This window comes from Cygnus olor, chromosome 18 (assembly GCF_009769625.2).
Source record: "Cygnus olor isolate bCygOlo1 chromosome 18, bCygOlo1.pri.v2, whole genome shotgun sequence".
NCBI lineage: Eukaryota > Metazoa > Chordata > Aves > Anseriformes > Anatidae > Cygnus > Cygnus olor.
Window position 1 is genome coordinate 7189089 of NC_049186.1, and position 21487 is coordinate 7210575.

General features: G+C 39.8%; 1 long non-coding RNA gene across 8 annotated transcripts in view; it reads left to right on the forward strand.

The window, feature by feature from the left end:
• Positions 1-947: 947 nt before the first annotated feature.
• Positions 948-21487, forward strand: part of LOC121056815 — a 77964-nt gene continuing 57424 nt past the window's right edge. For all 8 annotated transcript variants that reach the window (XR_005813512.1, XR_005813509.1, XR_005813513.1 and 5 more), the window contains exon 1: positions 948-1226. This is a non-coding gene — a long non-coding RNA (uncharacterized LOC121056815). The remainder of the gene's footprint in view (positions 1227-21487) is intronic.

A 21487-nucleotide genomic window follows, 5' to 3' on the forward strand; every position in this document is an offset into this window, starting at 1 on the left:
GTGTTCTGAGATCCAATCCAATAAAAGCATAGGATACAATGCCTTGCCCTTCTAGAATACATTCATTTGAGGAGGGTAAAGTATTATATCTTCCACTTTATGTGAAAAGAAAGAAAACTAAAACACCACTTGGAAGCCTTATTTTAATTGGCCTTGGGTTTTGTGGTTTTTGTTTTAAACTGTACCCAAGGCTAAACTCACAGGTTTTTATAAAACACAAAAAGATGGAGACAGGCACCTTATGTGATTCGTATAAATTGTCTAGGAATCTGCTCCTGATGGTGTCAGGCACCTAGCGTGCTTGGGTGGCTCCATCAGTCCCAAGAGAATGCCCACCTACATCCTTAGGTGGCTAATTTTCTCTGTCAGTCTAAGCTGTAGATTTACCATTTCTAATGCTTAAAGATATAGAACAAATGTAGGGAAAAAAAGTTGTGAAGCTATTCTACAGTATAGCCCTCCATACCATATTGGATTTTTGAAATATCTTGTAATATGAAGTTTGGGGGTGAGTCATTAACATTTTGCCCATATTTCTTTCTGCACAGTAGTACCATTTCATTTCTGAATTGCATTGCTATTAGGCGAATGTCTTAACCGATTCCTTAGATGTAGACTCTTTCAGTACTACAAAAGCTGAACAGGTTGGAAAGCTCTTGGATTCTATCGAAGTAGTAGAGACTGTAGAAAGTATTCTAAGATGAATCAGAATAGATCCATTTCTGTATTTTCAGAGGAAAATGTAAATATTTCATGTATTCTTCATGAGATAAGTATGTGCCTCCTTTGGATGTGCTGGAAGGAAATTCAGATTCTTTGGATAATTCAAATTTTTAAGGAAGTAGTTTATCAATTATTTTTGTATTTGAAAAAGAATAAATTTGTTGCGCCAAGTTCTATTTTTTTTCTGCATAGCAACGTTGTAAGGAAAAAAATACAGACCCTAGCTAATGTGACAGTGAGCTGTAAAAGTCTCCTTCCAAAACAGACCAAGGAGAGAGGAGCCATCAGTCCTGCGTGGCCTTCTGCACTGCGGGAAATAGGGCATTTTATTACAGAACGGCAGGTTGTCACAAAAGCTGATGCTACAGTCACTTCTTAGCTTGGCAGTTACAGAGTTAATTTTCTGGGACAGTATTTTCCCAGGTGGAAAGGCAGCAGAGAAGAGAAGTATACCTGGGAGAAGAGGTATTGGGTGGTTGCATAAATGCTTCGATTGGAGCCAGGTGGGTTGGATTCTGAGTGCTACAGGAAATTCCTGGGCAAAGCAGAAACAGAGATGGTTGGGTCTGTATTGTTTTAACTATTTTGAAAACCTTCTATACTGCATATATGCTTCTTCTATTTTTATTTTTATTTTATTTTAATTATATAATTTTGTCTCTTGTTGTCCTTCCATGGATTTCTGCTGTTCTGCTTTTGAATTGCTCTGTGGGTAACTGGTAAGAATAAGAGAATTAACGGTTGAAGATTGCAAGCTGTTGAGCAGGGTGTTTTCACTAGGAGAGCAGTGCTAACACGTGGTCTTCTTAATGTTTTATTGGTATAGATACTTTAAAAACTCGTATTCAAGAGACAATGCTATTTTACAAGAAAAGTTTCTTAATGGTTATGGTATTCTCTTAAATGTGGTTTCTTCTGCAAATGTGTATTTTTACTTTTTAAAAACTATTAGCACAATATGGGAGTGCACGATTCAAATGGAGAATTCTGAATGCTGGCGTAGTACGTCAGAGAACAGAGAGAGTCTTCTCTTGGTATACAGCTGCATACTGCCATATGGCTGATTCTCTGGGAAAGTTCGTGTTGGTGCTCATGGGGACTTTGCCAAGTGTGCAACTCAGCGTGATGCTCTGGAGAGAGCCTCTCCTACTTGGAATTGGAGAAACTCTTGAGGGAGGGGAGAGAAACAGGGAAAGGTTATTATGAAGGTTGCAAAGACTTGCTTTAAAGAGGGTTTTAATATTTGTGTACATATCTATTTACATTTGCACATATATAAAAAGGCTATGGTGTCTTCCAGTCTCATGAAGATAAGAGCTTAACAGTAGTTGCACTGCTACTTTACATCCATTTCTGCTTTGATGATTATAGGTTCCTGCTCTGCTGTTATGTTTTGGCAGTCAGTGAGTCTGTGCATTTCCTCCCTTCCTCCACCAGGCACCATTTCTTTCTTTGCGAGATGTGCTGGGAGTACAGTGATTGTTATCCTCCTGAATACTTAGTACCAAATTAGATGTGTTTTTTTTTTTCCGGTCGCTGCTCTGAGCAGCAGCTGTCTTGGTTGGATAATAGCTTACTTTGTTTGATACAGTTGGATGAAAAATTGAACAAAACAGGGAAAAATCAATAATTCTCCCTGTAATGAAAGGGATGTGTATCAAGGATAGTTTTCGTAGATACGTGCGTTGAATCATCTCATACGCGACCAAATATTAGGTAAATTCCTTCTATTCTTATTCAGAGGAGTAGTTCCAGATAGTCAAGAAGTAAACCTAAAGAACAGAGTTTAACTTTCCTTTCTGTACTATAGCTCACCAAAACAGGTACTGATAAATCTAAGTGGCTGCAGATGTTTGGATATTTAGTATAAAAGAGACTTGATTTATTCCCCCCCCCCCCCCCCCCCCCCCCCCCCCCCCCCCCCCCCCCCCCCAAAATACTACTACTCAAAAGTGCATAGTCTGTACACCTCTAAATTCATTTTGGAAATTTTAGGCTTTAAAAGACAAGTGTTATATCTTACACTGTTTCCCCAAAGAAATTGTTGGGTGTCTATTTGTTATTATTTAATATTTGCAGTTCTTCCGTTGCCTTGGATGTAGTCAAGATTCTTTGGGAGGGATTGGGAAGAGAGATTTCTGAGGAAAAAAAAAATGACAGAAAATGTTAACCTTTTCTATCATTCACTTCCTTCCACAGACAAGGGAAGCAACTTCCCTTCGTGTTTCGATTTGCTTCTTTTCAGGTTAAGTAAGACAAACAGAGAGGTCAGCATGGTTTTCTCCTGATCTAATGCTAAACCTACAGGAGTTGTCTGGTGTATGAACCCCGTGGGTCAACGCGGGTGAGCTTGTTCTAAAGTCTTGAAAAAAGAGACAGTAAAAATAATATAAATAACTTGGCAAATAGCAAGGAGGAGAAAGATTATTAAAAATATATGTAGAATCCAAGAGAGTCCAACAAATCTTGGAGACATATCACTTGGACAGAACCTGGTACAGACACAACCAGGTGGAATATGGACATTTTCTTTATTCTTTGTTTCTTAAATCTGAGGGGGGGGGGGGAAGCCCCAAGACTAACAAGAGAGTTTGAAAGAGACATGTGAAATCTTTCTTTCTCTTGTCCTAAAAGCCTTCCTTGTCCATGCTGAGGTTAAACTGATCAAGAGCCTAAATCAACAAGACCAATATGAGTGTCATGAGTGTCCAGGAAGTCATTAAGGGTGGTGTGATATTTTTTAAGCCCTTTCCTCTCTGGGTGTTTCTGTTTTAATAGTACACATTTTAAGGACAACTGCGTGTGTGAAGTGAAGGCGCCTTTTCCCTTTTTATTTTCCTCCCTCTCTTCTGTCTTCCTTTTAGAAATCTTTTGCAGACTGTCACCTCTAAATCATGCTTAGAGGCTTCTGATCTCTGAAATATACACTACGGTGGCTTGTGCCACTGCTTTCTATTGTAATATACTAAGCCATTTAACACATGGTTGTCCCTTCAGTGAGCTGCTGGAAGGCCTTCTTTAGCTTACAGTGTTTGGGAACTTGAGGTCTTGACTCTAAATGCAGAGATGATTCTAGTATGCAGAAAGCAATTACCAGCCTTGGAACCTGTCCAGAACAGTGAGGTTAGCAGCATTCCTCCTTTCAATAGTGCCCTGGTAATATTAATAATCAAAAGCTCTGTTAGTATATCTTCCTGGAGACATGCATTCTAATAGGCAGTCATGGTCATATACTTACTCTTCTCAGTTTTCATTTGAATATATACGAATACTTTTAACGCTAGGCAGAGCAGGTTGAACAGGGAACTTGCAGATAGATGTGCAGCATGGAGACTTATGGAATGCATGCAATGATAAAATGGGAGCAGGTAAATTATGGCTGCTGTAGTGTATAATCTGCACTATTATCATAATTGCTATCTGCATTATCTTCTGAATGGAGATGAAAATATTTTATATAACAGAATTAAATACCAGTGTTTGTTGTACTATATTTAATACTTTGATACCTGATAAGTAAGTTATGCTGTAAAGAATAACTCAGGCGGAATTTAGATCACTGCTTATAAAAGCTCTGAGATGCAATGTCTGAAGTTTGAGTGTTGCCAAGGCTTCTAGAATACTTTGTGAATGCAAGACCTTGAAATTGAAGTTAATTAAAGAGCACTACTAATGAAATAATAGGGTTGTTAATTCTCTTTTACAAAATTGTTCCAAACTATGACTCTATTCCACTATCCTGGTGTTTGTTGTGATTAAATGTCTTATGGCCAATTAGCTCCTAAGTCTCGGTGTGCCATTCTGCTATAAACTATTTCCTTGTTCGTGTACTGAAGTGGGTTTTCTGCTCTGGTGCACTTAGCAGTAGTCAAAGGAGGTGTCTTTCAGTTTTCTGCTCGTGAAGACCTCTGTGCCTTCAGCTTCACAACAGGCTATTGGAGTTCACATTTCTGGGGTCAAAAATAAGCAGCTCTATGTGTGGGATTTGCAGCTGCTGATAAACAGCATTTATCTGGCAATTTTAAGAAAACTCTCTTGCAGTTGTATTTCGGTTCTTTCTAATATGTGACTCAAATGTTAATGCATTACATCAAAGGCCTGATAACACCTCAAAGACTATCTATGGTTGCGGCCTTTCTGTACGGACAGACTCAGTCTCCTCTGTTGGGGCATTTTCCTTGTGTTCTTCCCAAGATTTGCTGACAGCACAGGTTCTTGGTGGGTGTGGAAGACTCAGGCAGGATAAAAATGGTAGTAAAAAGCATAAATCTTACTTCCTCTGCAATAGCTGGGGATGAGTTCTGTCTTCTGGCTTTGTTAGCAAGGTTCTCATGTTCATTTTGCATCAACAGGGAAGGAGAGTAAGATGGAGAGGTTAAGCATTTAATCAGCCACAACTGTCAGGAGATGTTAGCTCAAGCTCCGATGTTGTGCGTGCTTCCTCTGACACTGCCAGTGTCACTGGCATGGGTTTTACTCATGTATTTTGTGCTGTTCTCAGATGAATACATTTCAAATTGGTCAGGTAAAGGATATGGGAGAGAAATGTTTTACCCTCCATGTAACCATCCATTAAAGAAAAGAACAATCAAGATAAACTCATGGAAATGGGTGATAGAGTTGATACTGTACAGGAACAGCACGGGGTCTCCTGTGTTCACAGACACCGGTGTGATCCCTGCAGTAAAGCTAGAGTACCGAGTTTCTCATGGAGTATTAAATGCATATTTTACCCTACCTTCAAACTGGAAAATATCCAGTCACTTCATGAGAACTGTTCACATTTTATGTACCTAACTTGCTATGCCTTTATGGCTTGCAGGCAAACTTACTGTGTATGTGGGGGTCATGAAGCAAGCGGAGAGGATCTCACGCCTGGTTATCTTGCCTGTGTCATGTACGGACCCAGCTATTTCCATCCTCCTGACATGGGTGGGATGAATGGTGTTCTTTGGTTAGTGTGTGCTTCATCCTGAGTGGTGAAGAACTTCTGGAGAAGGAAGGGGAGGTGTTGGTTAAACCATGTACCCCAGTAGTTGCGTATTTGTGTTTTGGTGTCTGCTTAACAAGACAGGGAAGTAGGGAAAAAACTTAGAGGACCAAAAGCAGAAATGTTATGAAAAACAAAGAAAAGGCATCCTACTGTGATGATTGAAGTCGTCCCTTTTTCTTCATAATCTGCTCTGCAAGGAGCAGCCCTTCTGCTATGACTATTAGAGATGGTGCATGTTATCAGACCCACTGCCTGGAGCTCTTGGGACAAAGAGGTTTGTCTGTCTCACTAGTTACGGTCTGTTCTACTAGCGGTTGCTGGCACGTGCTTGTGATAAAGCTCTTTGTATGCAAACAAAAAGCATGTTACGCTTTGATTCACAGGATATTAAATCTCATGTGGGCTCAAAGGAGCAATTTGCTGTGTGGCACAGAATGACCTGTCCAACTGTAGCTGGTGACCTTTATCCAAATGCAAAACCTTCTTAGAAACATCTGCCTTAAATGAGGAAGATTTCTTGAACACTAATGTTGAATACTTAAATCTGGGGAACTGTAATGCGTTTTGATTAAATGAGAACAGTTCCTGTAAAGTTTTGGGAACATTTAATTACCATATTACAAGCCACAGTAGAAAGCAGTAGGAGTTGGTTAGCTTTGTTCACTTTTGGATTTTCTTCCCAGTTACAGAAGCATGGATGCAGCATGCCCTGGAATTCTGGTGCTCAGGTCTCCAAGGACTTTCCCGGTTACTGAAGTTTAATGGGTATATAAATGTCGTGCAACAACTGGATTCCAAAGGGCACGTAAAAATGTTGAATGGTATATAAACAACCAAAGCTGGATCCAAAGCTCATTGAATTCAGCAGGGGTTTCCTAAGTAGGCTTTGATAGATGCTAGTTCTGTCACCTACTGATTTGAACATGTGTATGTGTGTCTGTTACTCCCCCCATCTACGTGTGTCACGCTAAAGACACGAGACTATGCCTGTGTGCTTCTAGTATAATATATGTAATTTTTATATATAATATTTTTACATATTTCATGACATTATATATTCTGAAATAAACTGAATACCTCATTTGGCAAATAAAAAACTTTATAATGTTTTTCATCAAAGGTGCTAAATATCCAGTAGTTACTTCCATGTAAGTTCATATGAATGAGATTGTTAGCCTGAAGATTTGAATGACTTGAATCATCCAAATGCGCAGTTAGGGGTTTATATTTTATCAGTAGTTCGTTAGTCTATAGTTACATGTGCACCTCTTTGCTAGGCTAAGCAGTTCCTTCCTGCAGGTGTTCATCCCTGCCTTTCATAAAGGGGCTGTACAGGTTAACATGCAGGGCCTTGGAGCAAATGGGTGGGCAGGGCAGCTGCTGCTCAGGCTGTTGTGGGGGGCAGTAATGTCTGACTGCGGTTTTGTTTCCTTTGGATCACTCTCTTACAAAACACTTACCAAATGGGTAATATAATTCTTATCCTTTACACTTTTTTTTAGGTGATCACTGCAGACATAGTAGGATGCATTTGGAATGCTTCAGACTTTTTGTCTAATGTGCCTTTTTCCTTAGGCTTGTTTTCCTTCTTAAGAAAGATGAATTGTTGAATATATTTACATGCCGTTGTGCTTGCAATTATGTATTCACAGATTTTTTTTGTCTACACACAACTAGCTGGGCGTAGATACCCATTTTTAATAAGAAAGTGGCAAGATTTCAAGACATTGTTTTCTGATTTTCTGTTTATAACAAAAAAAAAATGTCATTCTCCCCAAGGAATTACAAACGGAGATGAGGCAGATTGAGGGCAAGCTTGTGGTAACAAACAACTTCTGAATAATTTCATTTCAGATGCTCAGTGATGACTTTGAAAACTTTGCAGGTAAAACACAAACTTTTCAAGTAAAACCAAAACACATCAGATCAACAATTCCCTGTGAGTGCATGTTCATTTTGTTTCTTCCACTTTGTTACTGTGCGACAAGAAAAATCTCAAATCATTCTGATACCCTGTTCATGCAGAAAACTTCAACAGTTGAATGTATTTCTGTTCTTAAATCAGACTTTATTTTCTTAATTAAATCTCAGATCTTGTACAATGGTTTCTCTTGGTTTTGTAAGAGGACGGTAGCATTGAGATATTTGGAAAGAAGGCTTGAGAACGTGCGATAAGCTATAGAATACTGAGTCTCTTGTTCTCATTGTTACCCCATACAGCTTTGAAAGAAACTTTGGCAAAGTTCTTCATGTATCTGAAACTTTTTAAAGGTGGTTAAATAGTTAACTAAAGGTTCTTCCATGATGCTGGTCAAATTGGGAATAAAAGCTGTCTTTTTCAAGTCTACAAGCTTGCATAAGAAAAGAATTCTCGAGTCTTCTTACCACCTCTTAGAACTAGGCTCAAGTTTTTTGTTCCCTGTCCCCTCCCGGTCCCCCTTTCCCCCTTCAATGCAGGGTCCTTTGGTTTAGTGAGACCGGTGGAGGGAAGCTGTCTGGAGCTGGTTTTGCCTGTTGCATCTGGCTGATCTACCCTAAGCTTTGTACATTAGAACATTGCGTATCTGCTGTGGAGGAGCTGGCTGAAATAAACTGCCTTGTAGTGCTCGTGCAGAGGTAGTCAGCAAACTCCTGATCCTGTTACAGGAGCAGCCGTGTGGCTGTTTAATAGCTCTGTCCATTAGGCCTCACTGTCTTGGTTGTGCAGATGTAATCGATGTTCTGACCTCTCTGTCCTGAAGTTATCATAATCTTGTTTCCTACTGCAGACTTCAGTAGAGTATAAAGTATTTCTAAATTGGCTAATCTTTGGCCAAAGTTGTTTGTAAACCCATGCAGATCTTCTAGTGGTTTCTAACAGTCCCAGCTGTTGCTTCCACTGTTAATATCCCATAGTTCCTTCAGGCCAGTGTCAGCTGGTAAGATATTTTGCTCGTTAGTGTTGAATTCTGAGTCCTAAAGCAGGTAATTTTTTTTTTCCCCCTCTCAGCACATAGTGCTCATCTCCTGGATGTTGTAGTGGAGTTAAAGCAGCATTCATAACTCATCTCTCATTGCTTTGAAGAAGCAGATATAATCATAGCAGAATCAAAAAATGAATGTTAAAAAGGAGGCAAAAGGGTGAAATATATTACACTGATGACATTATGGCAACATAATGAAGAAACTGAAAGGCACAAAATGAGATCTTATATTTTCCTTAAGTTTAGTAAACCCATTCTTTTGAGCTTTATGGATGTGATGAACATCAATAAGATTGATTAAAAAAGGCTGTAGAATGTTAAAATTATACCACGTTGCTTGCAGCTCCAGTATTATTCATGCTTACAATGGGCCATTATCTATACGCTGTTCTTTACAGGGAAAATAATAAATTAATTGCTTTCTTCTGTTTTTACCTTGCCTAAAGCTTGTCAACAACTTGTCTTTAAAGATTTCTGCAATTACCATTTGCATAGTAAAATCGTCTTCTTCAGCCGGGCAGAATCTTTGCCATAAGCCTTGTTTCTTCTGAATAATTTGCTCTGCTTGCTTACAGCACACAACCTGCTGCAGTTTGATAGGAGCCATAGGAAAGGGAGTGTAGCAAGTGGCAAGGCATACTGGGGACAGACCTCTTAGGGGTGGCAGGGGCTGGAGGGACACGGACAACTGAGCTGTTCCAGCTGAAGCTGTTAGAAGCCTTGCCATTACTATTATAACAGAAACCAAATTGAAGCCTATGGCAGCCGCAGGTCATGTGGCACTTGTTTTGTGTTTTGCAGGAAGTTTGATTATTTAAGCCGCCTTAAACCTCATACTCCCATCTACGGGCTGCAAGGAGCTCGCACAGAGAACGAGTTCCCCTTGACTGCGTATCAGAAAAGTAAAATCTGTTTTCCTTCCAAAACATTTCTTCATCTGAAAGAATGATGAGAAGGACTAGAGATGATGTAAGGTTGGTTTGAAGAGAAGCAAAGCTAAGGAGGAATGGTCAGGCTGTATTTATGTCTATTTAACTTAACAATAGAGTTGTGTTTCTCGGAGGAGAATGCTCACATGAGGCAAATGTAAGGGGATTAAAAAGGGAATTTAATCTTTCATCAATTTCTCTGTGGAGCTGAAAATGTTTGGGTAATTAAACTGTTTACCTATGTTTTGTGTGCCTGCTGTTACAGCTGGATGTTGTCACCCTCATTTTTTCAACTGTATAATTTACTGCATTAGCAACTTGCTGAGACTTGCAGCAAACACATGTACCCTTGGAATGAGAAGTCTTTTTGTACTCCGTGCACAGGCTTCAGGAAGCCTCTGAGGGAGAAGGATCATTTTGTTTCATATGATATGTACATTTTTAAATTATTTGTTCCGGATTGTGACTGGGAAGGCAGGAGGAACGCCTCTCCTTTCAGATGATGAAGGGATACCTGGGCAATTGAAGAGCTGTAGGGAAGCCAGCCAAGACATTGCTCAGAAACCTGCTCCTGCTACTCAGAGTGTCTGACTAGATACCCTGTAAACTGAAAAAGGACTGTTTTATTTGCATCATGTGCATGCCTCGTGATTTCCTGAGGTTAACTTGGGTATTATCTTTTCTGAACAGGAGGCTGTTGTGCTCCTTCCACTGCTTTTTGCGTGGTGATGTCGGGAGGGAAGGCAGCCAGGCCCCAGTGGGAGGGAGCCGTAGCAGGCACAGGCGGGCAGGGCCTCCTGCAGCTCCCACAGGGCTTCACCCCCTTCCTGACCCCTCAAGTATTCCCTTAGTATTTCTCACCCTGTACCGCCACCTCTTTTTCCAGTTCTGTTTCACTTAGCCTTTGCTGTTTGGTTTTTTTTTTAATTTCTTTACCTGATGTTTAATAACTCCTTCCTGCGCCTGAGAGAAAGAGCTGATGCTTGTCCAAGTTCGTTTGTGTGATATTTTTTTTTCTTTACAAGAGAAGGTCTTCAGGGCAGGAAGACTTCCCTACCCTGGGTGCCTAGCATAATGGATTCTATTTATGACTGCCCCTATAAATGCAACTAATAGGCTTAATTGACAACATTACTTGACTTGAAAAATCAATAGAAAATTAACCCTTACCACTCTGAAAACTCAAAATTAATTTCAAGAGCTGCTATTTTTAAAGGAGTCCGCTGCTTACAGCTAAAGAAAAGCATCTTTGGAACGTATCAGTTTGAGAAGTGGGCACAGTTTCTCCTTTCCATCTTCTCTAGTAGAAATAGAAGCACTCCCTTAGCATGTAAATGCCATAAGACACTTTTTTTTCTGTTTGTGTTAATGGTTTTCACAAGATTTATACACAGAAGCAGATATGAAAACCACCGTTTCACACTTAACTTGCTTTCATGTGCTTCCTGATGCTTTATGGGAAAGAGTGCCAAAGACTGCCAGTGAAATTAAACTTTTAGAAGCAGGCATAAAGAAATGAGACTTCTCAGCCACGGAAACATGGTTGTGAACATCTATGGCTTCTCTGTGAATGGAACAGCATCTAGAAAGCTAGCAAGCCAGAGTGATGGAAGGCAGACCAATCTATTTACTGAAGCTGAGCAGGATAAAATATGTATTAACGCACAGTAAATATTTGTATGTATTTAAGTTCCTTGAATAATCCCCGAGGAACAGTAGTGCTGAGACAGTGCCATGCCAGTCTCTGCCCCAGGCTAAGGAAGAAGAAGGAAAGAAGCACGGGACACTGAACAGTTTATGCAAAACCTGAAAACCAAACCAAAATAGCCCAGCAGATTCACAATGAACATCCTGGGCAAAGACAAGCCTGAGCCAACCAAATTCCTTTTTATCCTGATATGATGAGATACTTGCTAGGTGGCTTTGCAGATATCTCCTCTAGGCTGTGGCTGCTATTCCCAGCAGGACTGCTAATGCGATATCACACTGAGAAATGCCCGTGCAGCACCGTATAGGGGCCTTGAAATGCTTGAAATATGAACCAGGACTTGCTGGTACTGTGTCTGATCTTGATACAGTTTGAATTGGTAGCTTTTTATTATTATTATTTTATTTTTTGCATTACGTTTATATTAAGAAGGGAAATTCGTGTTCTTTGCTATTAAAAGCTTGTATGTATTTTTCATGTGGAGGCAGACTTGATTTCAGTGCTTATTTACTAACCTCAAAGTGTTATTTTGGTCTGTTTCTATGTTACTGTGTATGTTATTCTACATTATTTTCTCTCTACCAAAAATCATACAGAAAACAGTTCAGTTATTCATTTCAACAGACTTTGCAAAGTAAGAAACAAAGAAAGAAAAACTTCTATGGAATATACTGTAATTTAAATATATATACTTCTAAGTTGCTCCTGAAAAAACAGAAGCAAAACCAACCAACCAACCAGTGTCTGAAGCTTGAAGCCCAATCTGTTTCTATTGTTAAATCGAAAAATACTCGGTAACTTCTAAAACTTGCGAGAAAAGCTGTCTTTTCAACTACAGCCAGTTCTGAGCCAGCTGTGCTCCACCGTGGGCAATGCCATGCTGATTTTATTCCTTGTATTTTGGAAGGCAGGAGTCAATGAGATATGCAGGTTTTAAACAACACCATGTGGTAGCATTGTACAAAGATACTAATTAAGGTAAAATGATTCTGGTAGAGATCATGCAGGCACATAAAAGGGAGTAGTCCTGGGGAAACAGAAGAGTTTATGAATACTTATTTGGATTTATTGCATCTACAAAACACATTAGAACCCTAAAAAATGCCATACCTATAAAACTGAATGAGCAAACAAACTGTATACAAAGGTACTTAAGGTTGCTGAGGGCCGCCTTCTTGAAAGAGAGAAAATAGGAGGAAAGAATTATATGTTCTTTCATGCTGCAGTGGTGCTGACAGTCATTTGTTTGAGACTCTGAAAGCTTTTATTCCTCCTTGCATGCAGTATCAATATTCATCCAAGCTTCTGCACCTCATCCTCAGCACAGGAGCCTTGTTGCAGCATTTATTTTATTTTATTTTTTTACTACTTTGGGGAAGCTACTTTACCTTTATGTCAATGAGGATATTGCTAGGGGTTTGTTCAGAAGCTGATCTGTGCAAAAGCTCAGCAGTTCAATTATTTATGCTCCCTTTTAAGGGAGATGATCAAAGTAGTAGATGGGGAGCTGTGAGTGCACCAAACCAAGGAGGAAGCAAGTGAATGTGGACAGGAGCACAAGAAAATTTCCTTTTCTTCCTTCAGTCTGATCAGAGCGTAGGGAAGAATCAGGTTGGAAAGCAGCTGGTTTGTAGTCTCTGTGCGATGGGAGGCTCCAGCTGGTGTTGATGACAGAGCCTTGTAATGAGAGGGCTCATGGCTTTGTTGTGTCCACATATACCTGAAACCTTCTGTGCTGGGAATGAAAGGGGTAAGGAGAATACTGGCATTTGGGTTTAGTTGTAAGTGATACCTGTATGGTACAGGAATATAATTACCTACTGTAAGCCCTGTTTTCACTTATCCCGGTGTTGGTTTTGTTATACAGAAGTGTGAGAATAGGCTGCATTATGTATTTGTATCAGGGTAAAATCTGAACTTTAGGAGCTTATTAGCTTGTGCCAGTTCTCTCTGTTCTTGGCTTTTAAGGACCAAGAGGACCACCGTGTTCATCCTGTCTGCAGTCCTGCAGGTGATAGGTTTCATGCAGTAATTCTTGGAACCAGACAGTAACTTCCAGCACAACTGGACTGTAATTTCATGGCTTCTGCAAGAGCTATTGCCAGATTTAACTACAGCATTTTACAGATGAAGGATAAACTTCTTGACGAGGCACTTCTTCCCTAACTGTACAAAACCTTTGAAAACAAACCATATGTGCCATGCTGTGCAATTATTATAAACAAAGCCCAACAACAACAAAACAAACAAAAAACATACCAACCCTTTTAGAAATGTCTATTGTATTTTTTGGGGGGTAACCCATGACCAATCAAGAGTTTAATTCTTTTAGATCTGGTGGCATCTAAGCTTTGGACTGGGGAGTTCTAATACACCTGTGCTCTTTTAATGCCTGTACAAACTGTTTTTTGCAAATATTGCAAACTGTTGGCATTTCTGGCCTTCAGCAGGTCTATTTCCTCACTAGTGTGTTTTGGTTTTCCTTCTGTTTTGTTTTGGATTACACTTCAAATCTACACATCTGATATAGTTTCGTATCTGTTTTGTAGGTGGCAGCTATTTAATTTAGGAGAAAACTGACTGCTCTGGAACTCTGCAGCTCAATTACTAGTTGTTTCTAATAGAGATGTTTATGGGAATTGATACCTACTGCTTTCTCTAATGGTTCTACAATTCAAATTGCATGTAAAATATTTTCACTTTACTATGAAAAGTATTGTCTCCTTCCTACGCTAAATTGCATTGTTACCTGAAACTTAACATTCTCTTATTAAATGCTGGAGTGTTTCAGATGTTTCGTATATTGGCTTCCTGAAGAAATGAGCCCTCTATAGTTTTAGTGTTCTCTCCTGCATTCAAATGCTTTCCCATATTTTATAGTAACTTTGAAGCATTGTTTAAACTAATCCCTTTGCATAAATTGCAAGCCATGAATATTTCACCATGAGGAAAATAGTCAAGTGGATCTTTAAAGGGGGAATATGAAGATGGGCTGGGGTGAGAATGAGCAATAAAAGCTTTTCCGTCTAATGAACATCTAAGCTTTCTGAAAATATTTTTCTCAGAGCAGAGATGTAAAGTTCAAACCTTTGAATGATTTGTGAACTGAATCTAAAAACAGTATGCACTAGGTTAATCAAAATTCATTTAGTTATTGACATTTTACACTTGGAACAAAGATTAAAAATACCCTACAATTTTGAAGTCCAAATGAAGAAATGTGTTGCTATATGTCAATACATGACTTTCCAGCAACTTAGTTTTTCTGCTTTTTTCTTCCAGAGCAGAAAATTCATCAGAACAATAAAAAATAAATCTTAAAACTGCTTCCACAAAATGATTAGCAAATAAGCATCTTTTAAGAATTACTTAAAAATTAGAGTAGCTCTGGCTGAGATCCTTCGCAAAATGATGCAAAACCATTTGACCATTAACTAAGAACTTATTGTCTAGCATCTCCTTTGGTGATTCCCCCCAAAACTGCCTGTATGTCTTAATCTTGAATGTTTGGTAATGTTTTGATGTTAGCTGCTACAACATATGCGTAGTTCTTTCCCTAACCAAGTAATTTTATGTAGTCAGTCACATAAAAACTACCAAATATCAGACGAGATCCTTAAAGAATCAATGTAATATTACACGGGGAATTGCTTCAGCCAGGAAGAATTTCTCCTGAAAAGTGAACCTTGCTAGAGGAATTGCTGATGCCTCCCCCTTCCCAGCAGCAGTATATGGCACTCAATTTAGCATAGGAATCAGCTCATCAAATCACTTAGGAAGACAGGTGCTTATGTGCTGCTGAATAGAAGCTCTTGTCGTTGTCTTTTCTTGCTTCATCTTCATGTAGAGGAGCAGAAAGGAATTTCACGGTTTCCCAGGAATGCTGCAGCTGATGCCAATGCAAGGAGCCTTGTTATTAGGGTGATTGCCTGTCAAGTGCGCTCACTCTCAAGCTGCAATGACCTGATGCTAAACGCTTCGAGCATCCAATGTCTGGCATGCAATTATTTATTTGTATGCTACATTCCTACCATGCGTTTCAATCGATATTTTACTGAACCGGAGGCATTGTCTGAAAAGCTGAAAGCTATGTGTTTTATGTTAATTGACAACATAACGTCTGAATTTAGAAATACCTGGCATGAAGAAAATGTAAACCAGGATGATTGTGTGATTAAATAGTTGACTTTTATATTGTATATTAGTCATGCCATCATCCAATTAAAAGGATAATGGAAACAATAGTGATTTTTAATTTTTAAACCTGTGTGGGCTGCGTTAAGGGGATTATGGAGCTTTATGAAGTAATTTGCATAATATAATGATCGAGAATAGAATCTGAGTCAAAGCTGAGCTGCACATGGTAAATTAGACAACTTTTAATTTCTCCTTGAGATAACTTCGGACAATAAATTTTGAATATAAAATGCAATGGGAGCGTCTCCAAGTTGCGAAGATGTTTGCAGAGCATGGTTGTCATTTGTGCTCTTTGAAAAATTCCTTTCAGGCCAGGCTTTGGCTTTAGCATGTGAATATTGAGGTCAAGATGGCTGGCTGTGGGTTATGTGCTTTACTGGACTGGACTTTACTCTTTCTTCAGCTGAGGCTGATCTAAATAATAGTGGCTCCTCAATGCCAATAGCTGCCCCTATATCTGCTGCAGCCTGCTCTATGCAACTGTTGCTTACTACCATTACTGAGCCTTATTCTCGTAATTAACCTGGTGATCTTCTGCTGCGAGATGGATAAAGATATAGTAGTGTGGCCTCTGATACCATTGGCAAAGGTCAAAGGAGTTGAATGCGGATGTTTGCCTATGTGACCAAAGAGCATCAGGCACAACTCAGTGCAATCTGAAGTGCCATGGGAGAGGTGTTGCATCTCTTTCCCATCTCCTTTGACGTTGACAATAACCACTACTCAGTCTATTCAGTTCAGTTCTGTTCCTTGCAAGACAGGGTATTTCAGGTATTAGGTTGTTAGTGCAGTGGAGCTGACGTTTTTATAGCAAGGCTTTTTGGTCTTGCTTGTATGAAAGTCTCAGCCCTCACATAAATCTTGTCAAAGGCAAAATGTTTTATATGTTGCATAAAATAGCTGCACATCTGCTGTTTTTAATGTTTGCACATTCAGAACTCCTTTTTTTGAAAAAAAACAAAAACAAAAACATTTTGTAACCCAACATTTTAGATGTCCTTATTGTTCTATAATTCTTTAAAATTGTCTGATATTTTTATTCTGAAATTTCTTGATCATTATATCATGTCACAGGGATCATGAGTGAAACTGACTGGCAAGGATCAGATTTATACCGGTACGTTAATTACCTAGATTAAATGATCCCAGTGCTCAACTGTATCACAAAAGAGAGAAACAAGCCTCTTCATTTTTAACAGGAAATCCCTTAATGTAGCAATAGATTTATAGCTTAGCTTCTCTAAATTCATCAGTCAGAGTTTTGGTGGTTTAACACAAAGATGGTCACTCTGGGGATACCTGGCTGAAGGAGGGTCTGAATTAGTACTCCTGGAAGGGGATGATTTAAATGGCTTCCTCAAGTTGCAGGGGAGGCGTTTGTAAAGAAGCCCTAATGATGTATAAAACTAATTGAAATGTAAAGCTGTTTTTCCTGATATCCTATTGCATTTGACAGTCTCTTTCCTCCTTCATTATTATATGTGAATATAAGGAAGAAAAAGAGAGAATGGGCTACCAGTCTGCCTTTTTTTTATTTAATTTCTGAGGCTGATTCTGCATATTTTTCAGTGTAGAAATGCTAGTACTATAAAGAAGATACAAACTGCCTGAGCTTATCTGTACAAACAGATACAAAAATAGAAATGCTCTCTTTCCATGGAGCTCTGTTGGATGGTAGGGTGCATTTTGCAGAACCCTGGCTTTCAGAGCAGTGATACCACCTCCTTCCCTGCTCTCGCCAGTAGCTGATTGCTGTAACTCGGAGGTGTCAAAGGACAGGGACATAAGGATCGGTGTCCTCTGTGGTTTGTTCACAACTCAGAAGACTGAGAAGTTCTTAGTAGCCCCAGTATTTTAAAGCATATATTAAGTGAACTGTTCAGTGCTATGGGAAAAAAAATTGAGCATGTCTGGATGTGTCCTATTACAGCTATAGAAAGCAGGTGAGAAATGACCATTACAGTCTAAAAATAAAGCATTGCCTGAACATGGCAAGAGCCATGTTAGAGGAAGATGTCTGCAGAACAAGCTATGCACCAATTTTGTGCACAAAGAACTTGGGTCTGGCTGCTATGGCACTGGCTTGCTGGGATTTCACAACATGAGGTGTTGGGGGGGAAAAAAGGGGGAAAATCAAACAGGTGAAGTTATAATGGGGATGTAAATGGATGCAGCCTTGAGGAGAAGGTAGCAGATCTTTGTTGTATACTTGCATCAACAAGCTGCAAGTCTGACTGGGACTGGTGGTATGGTTGGTTCACGGCTCACTAAACCTTATGTGTGTAGTTATTTATTTGAGAGAGAGAGTGAGGCAGTAAGAGAAAAGATGCCCAAATGTGGGCTGTGCTCTGGGTCACCCTGGGGAAGGAGGGAATAAAAGCTCTGTGGAAAGGCGAGGGGAGGCAGACTGGAGGGACTGGGGTGTTGGGCAGGAGTCTGCTGGAAAGATACCGTGATCCCTGAGAGGGACGGTGGGGGGGTCAGCTCTGGTCACAAAGCCAACCGAAAGCAGCACCTGGAGGAAAACTGTGCTGCAAAACATGACTGAAGGGACCTGTCATCTTCTTCGGTGCTGTCAGAGGGGTTGTCTCTGATCCTTTTAGTTACTTTGTCTTCTTCAACAGATCTGATACTTCTTTATATTTAAGGGCTTATCTTCTACTTCATCATTTATTTTATTTTGTAATAAAAATGTGGCTTTAGAGACTAGGAACTTTTTCCTGTCTTTTGGTGCCTCTGCTTAAAGGAGAGAAGGATGGGAAGAATAAGTCCATTTCCAAGTTTTAGCTGAGTTATGCCATCAGTCAGCCCTGGAAAAATCTTCTGCACTGTAGTGGAAGAGAACCAGGTCTGTGAGCTGACATTTCAATATTCAGTACTTTTGAAAATACATTTGTTTAAAGAGGCTGCTTTAGAACAACAGCAAAAATTCAGGTTCCCAAAATGATATTGCCTGGGACTTTCTTTTCCCAGACAGTGGGCATAGCTGGCTGTTGAGTGACGGATGTCCAGGGAAATTTGTTTCTTGCTGTTGTGATGTGAATAGAGTAGTTCAGTTGGAAGGGACCTACAAAGATTGTTGAGTCTGACTGCCTGACCGCCTCAGGGCTAACCAAAAGTTAAAACATATTAAGGGCGTTATCCAAATGCCTCTTGCACATTTACAGGCATGAGGCATCAAACACTTCACGAGGAAGCCTGTTCCCGTGTTTGACCACACTCCTGGTCTAGAAGCTTTTCCTGATGCCCAGTGTGAACAGCTGCTGTCCCCTGGTGCTGCGTTGTGCCATTCCCACGTGTTCTGGCCTTCGTTACCAGGGAGAAGAGGTCAGTGCCTCCCTCTCCGCTTCCCCTCCTCAGGGAGCTGTGGGAAGCAATGAGGGCGCTTCTTAGCTTTGTTTTCTCCACACTAGACCATTCAAGTGTCCTCAGCTTCTCCTCATAGGACATGTCTCCCAGAAGGAAGGCATTTACACTCATCTCTGTGTTAGCCAGGCACGGGCTGGAGTTTTATGCTTTCCTTTTAATCTTGTTCCAGCCTGGCATCAGTCTCAGAGTGAAGAATTGAGGACACCAGGGACTGCAGACAGTTTTGAATAGCCTTGACCTGATTCGCCTCATGCTTAGAAAAATACAGATATCACCCAGGGCACTGAAAATTTCAAATCAATTATTTCAAAGTCACATCAACTTCTAGTGACTTCAAAGGAAATGGGACTTGACTGCTTTTACCCCTCATCCTAAGAGTACATATTGGATTTCTCATACCACTCTCTTCTGCTCCCACAGCTGATAGAGCAGTGGTGCCATACAGTGCTCCTCTTCATAGGTGCTAGCCCCACAGTAGGGCAGCAGGTGGTATGTGAGCAGTAGGGGAATCGAGCAGGGTTCGATCTTAGAAACAGTCATGTTGGAGGCACAGCAAATGGATGACTTCCCACGATGAAACGTTTGGGTAATCCATTGCCATCTGTCTTTATTTTGCAAACCCACTCAATTGGCCGACATATTCAAAATATCACCGCAATGTATTTCTCAAAGAGAATCTAAAAAAATGGGATTTAAACCTGATAAAATTACCTACATGGTTTTTTTTTCCCTGTTCAAATTTCTTTACGTTCACATTACTGTAACGTTTTGTAAACTAGGCTTCTCTTGGACCAAAAACCACTCTGCAGTGGGAAGTGTAAATGTATGGTACCTTTCAGAAATGCTGTAATTTTGTTAGGTAACTAAATAAACTATGATAATGAACTACTTCTTCCAAGTAGGCTGAAAGGTAATGACTCAAGTCTGTGTCATATTTATTTGGGTATGGATGGTCTAGCACTTAAAGCGGTAGTATTAGTGCTTGTGCTCAGCTATCTTGCTCCCTCCCTTGCCTAAAACATGGAAGAAATTTCTATTTTCTTTTCATTTACGTTATCTGAATGCCTGTGCCACATTTTTTTTTTTTGTGGGGCACATTCAGAATGAATGGCAGCAGCAAGTCAGATGACTTGCACAATCGAGCTGTGGGACCGCCATTAATTCTGGCTCATCTGACCGCCTTCTGTCTTAGAGGGTGTTACTGGGCAGTTAAGAGGTAAGGAGGATAAAGGAATGTGCTATTGGAGAATTAGTAATCCTTAAAGTTTCTTGAAGGATGGGCAACTTGAAAAAAATGGTTATTCTGAAATAAATCTTTTCCTGTTCTTGGTTATAGCTTGTCTAGTAGCTTTGCATCTCCATGCACCAATTTATTAAAAAAAAAAAAAAAAAGAAAAAAGTTAACCATTCTTTGCATCTTGCTTATGGTATTTTGCTGTAATTACGTTTAAATGAGACAGAATTCTCTGAAACAAATGAAAAGATTCTTGTGGCCATGTAAATATCTGCTGATAGATGTCCTAGAGAACTCAGAGCTTTGTGTTGTTTGTGTTGTATGCTCCCCACACTGGGCACTGTTCCCCTTACTACTACAATTGTCTAATAAACCAGGTTCTCCCCCTTATGGTTTTGACCTTATTTAACATTTTCAAAATTAAGTATTCTAAGGAAAGCTGGGCTAAGATATGAAGGAGAACTGTTTGGGGGAGTTTGCTGGAAATCACATCAGGTAATCTTCAGTTTTCATAGTCTTTTGTTCTCCCATACCAGTTAGATGTCTGAGTATAACACTGATGTTTTCTTCACGAGAGTGCTGGCAGCTATTTTTACATGTCTGATTATTCTAGTATTCCTTCCAGCCACCTCCCATTAGTTCTATTACACTTACGGTATGGTCAGATTTAACACTTTGGAATGCAAATTAAGTTATTTCTATCAATAATTTCATTTTCTTCATGCTGTACTACAGTGTTCAAAGTGGGCATGTCCAGAGCGCTTCTGAGGCAGTGCCCTCTCCAATGGCAATATTGGGCCCGTTGTAAACTTAGTCTTCTAATGCTTCAAAAGCAGCATTAGTAAAGAGCCCACTATTATATTTCTAAGAAGGAGAAGATGATAACTGCCAGTAACCTTTTAGAAAAATAAATAAAAAAAAAATCCATGTTCCATGCCTAATGATACAGTTTTAAGATCTAATGCCTCTAAACCTTCTAGGAATGAAATGAAATGCTGTGTAAATCTGCTGAAAAGCAAGGTAATCCTTCCGTTTCACTGGTGTCTGGGAACCATGTCTGTCTCTCTCTAGAATGTGCAAGATGCTGGACATTAAATCCATCACGCTGAGAGCTTTGAATCCTGCCTATCTTGTGTCTTGGAGGACTATAGGAAGGAGTGGGGGCAGTGAACTATGGAAGGAAGTAAACTTTGGAAATATAATCTTTAAAAAAATTAACTTCTAGAAAAATAGTTAACTTTAAAACTCCCTGGAGTTAGGACTGTTGCTACAGCTGAAGTGGGAAGCAGAAATGTCTCCCTATGGGAGTTTTTCTGTACCATCCTGATGAGCAACACCTTTACAAGGAGTGTACAGCTGCAACACTTACAG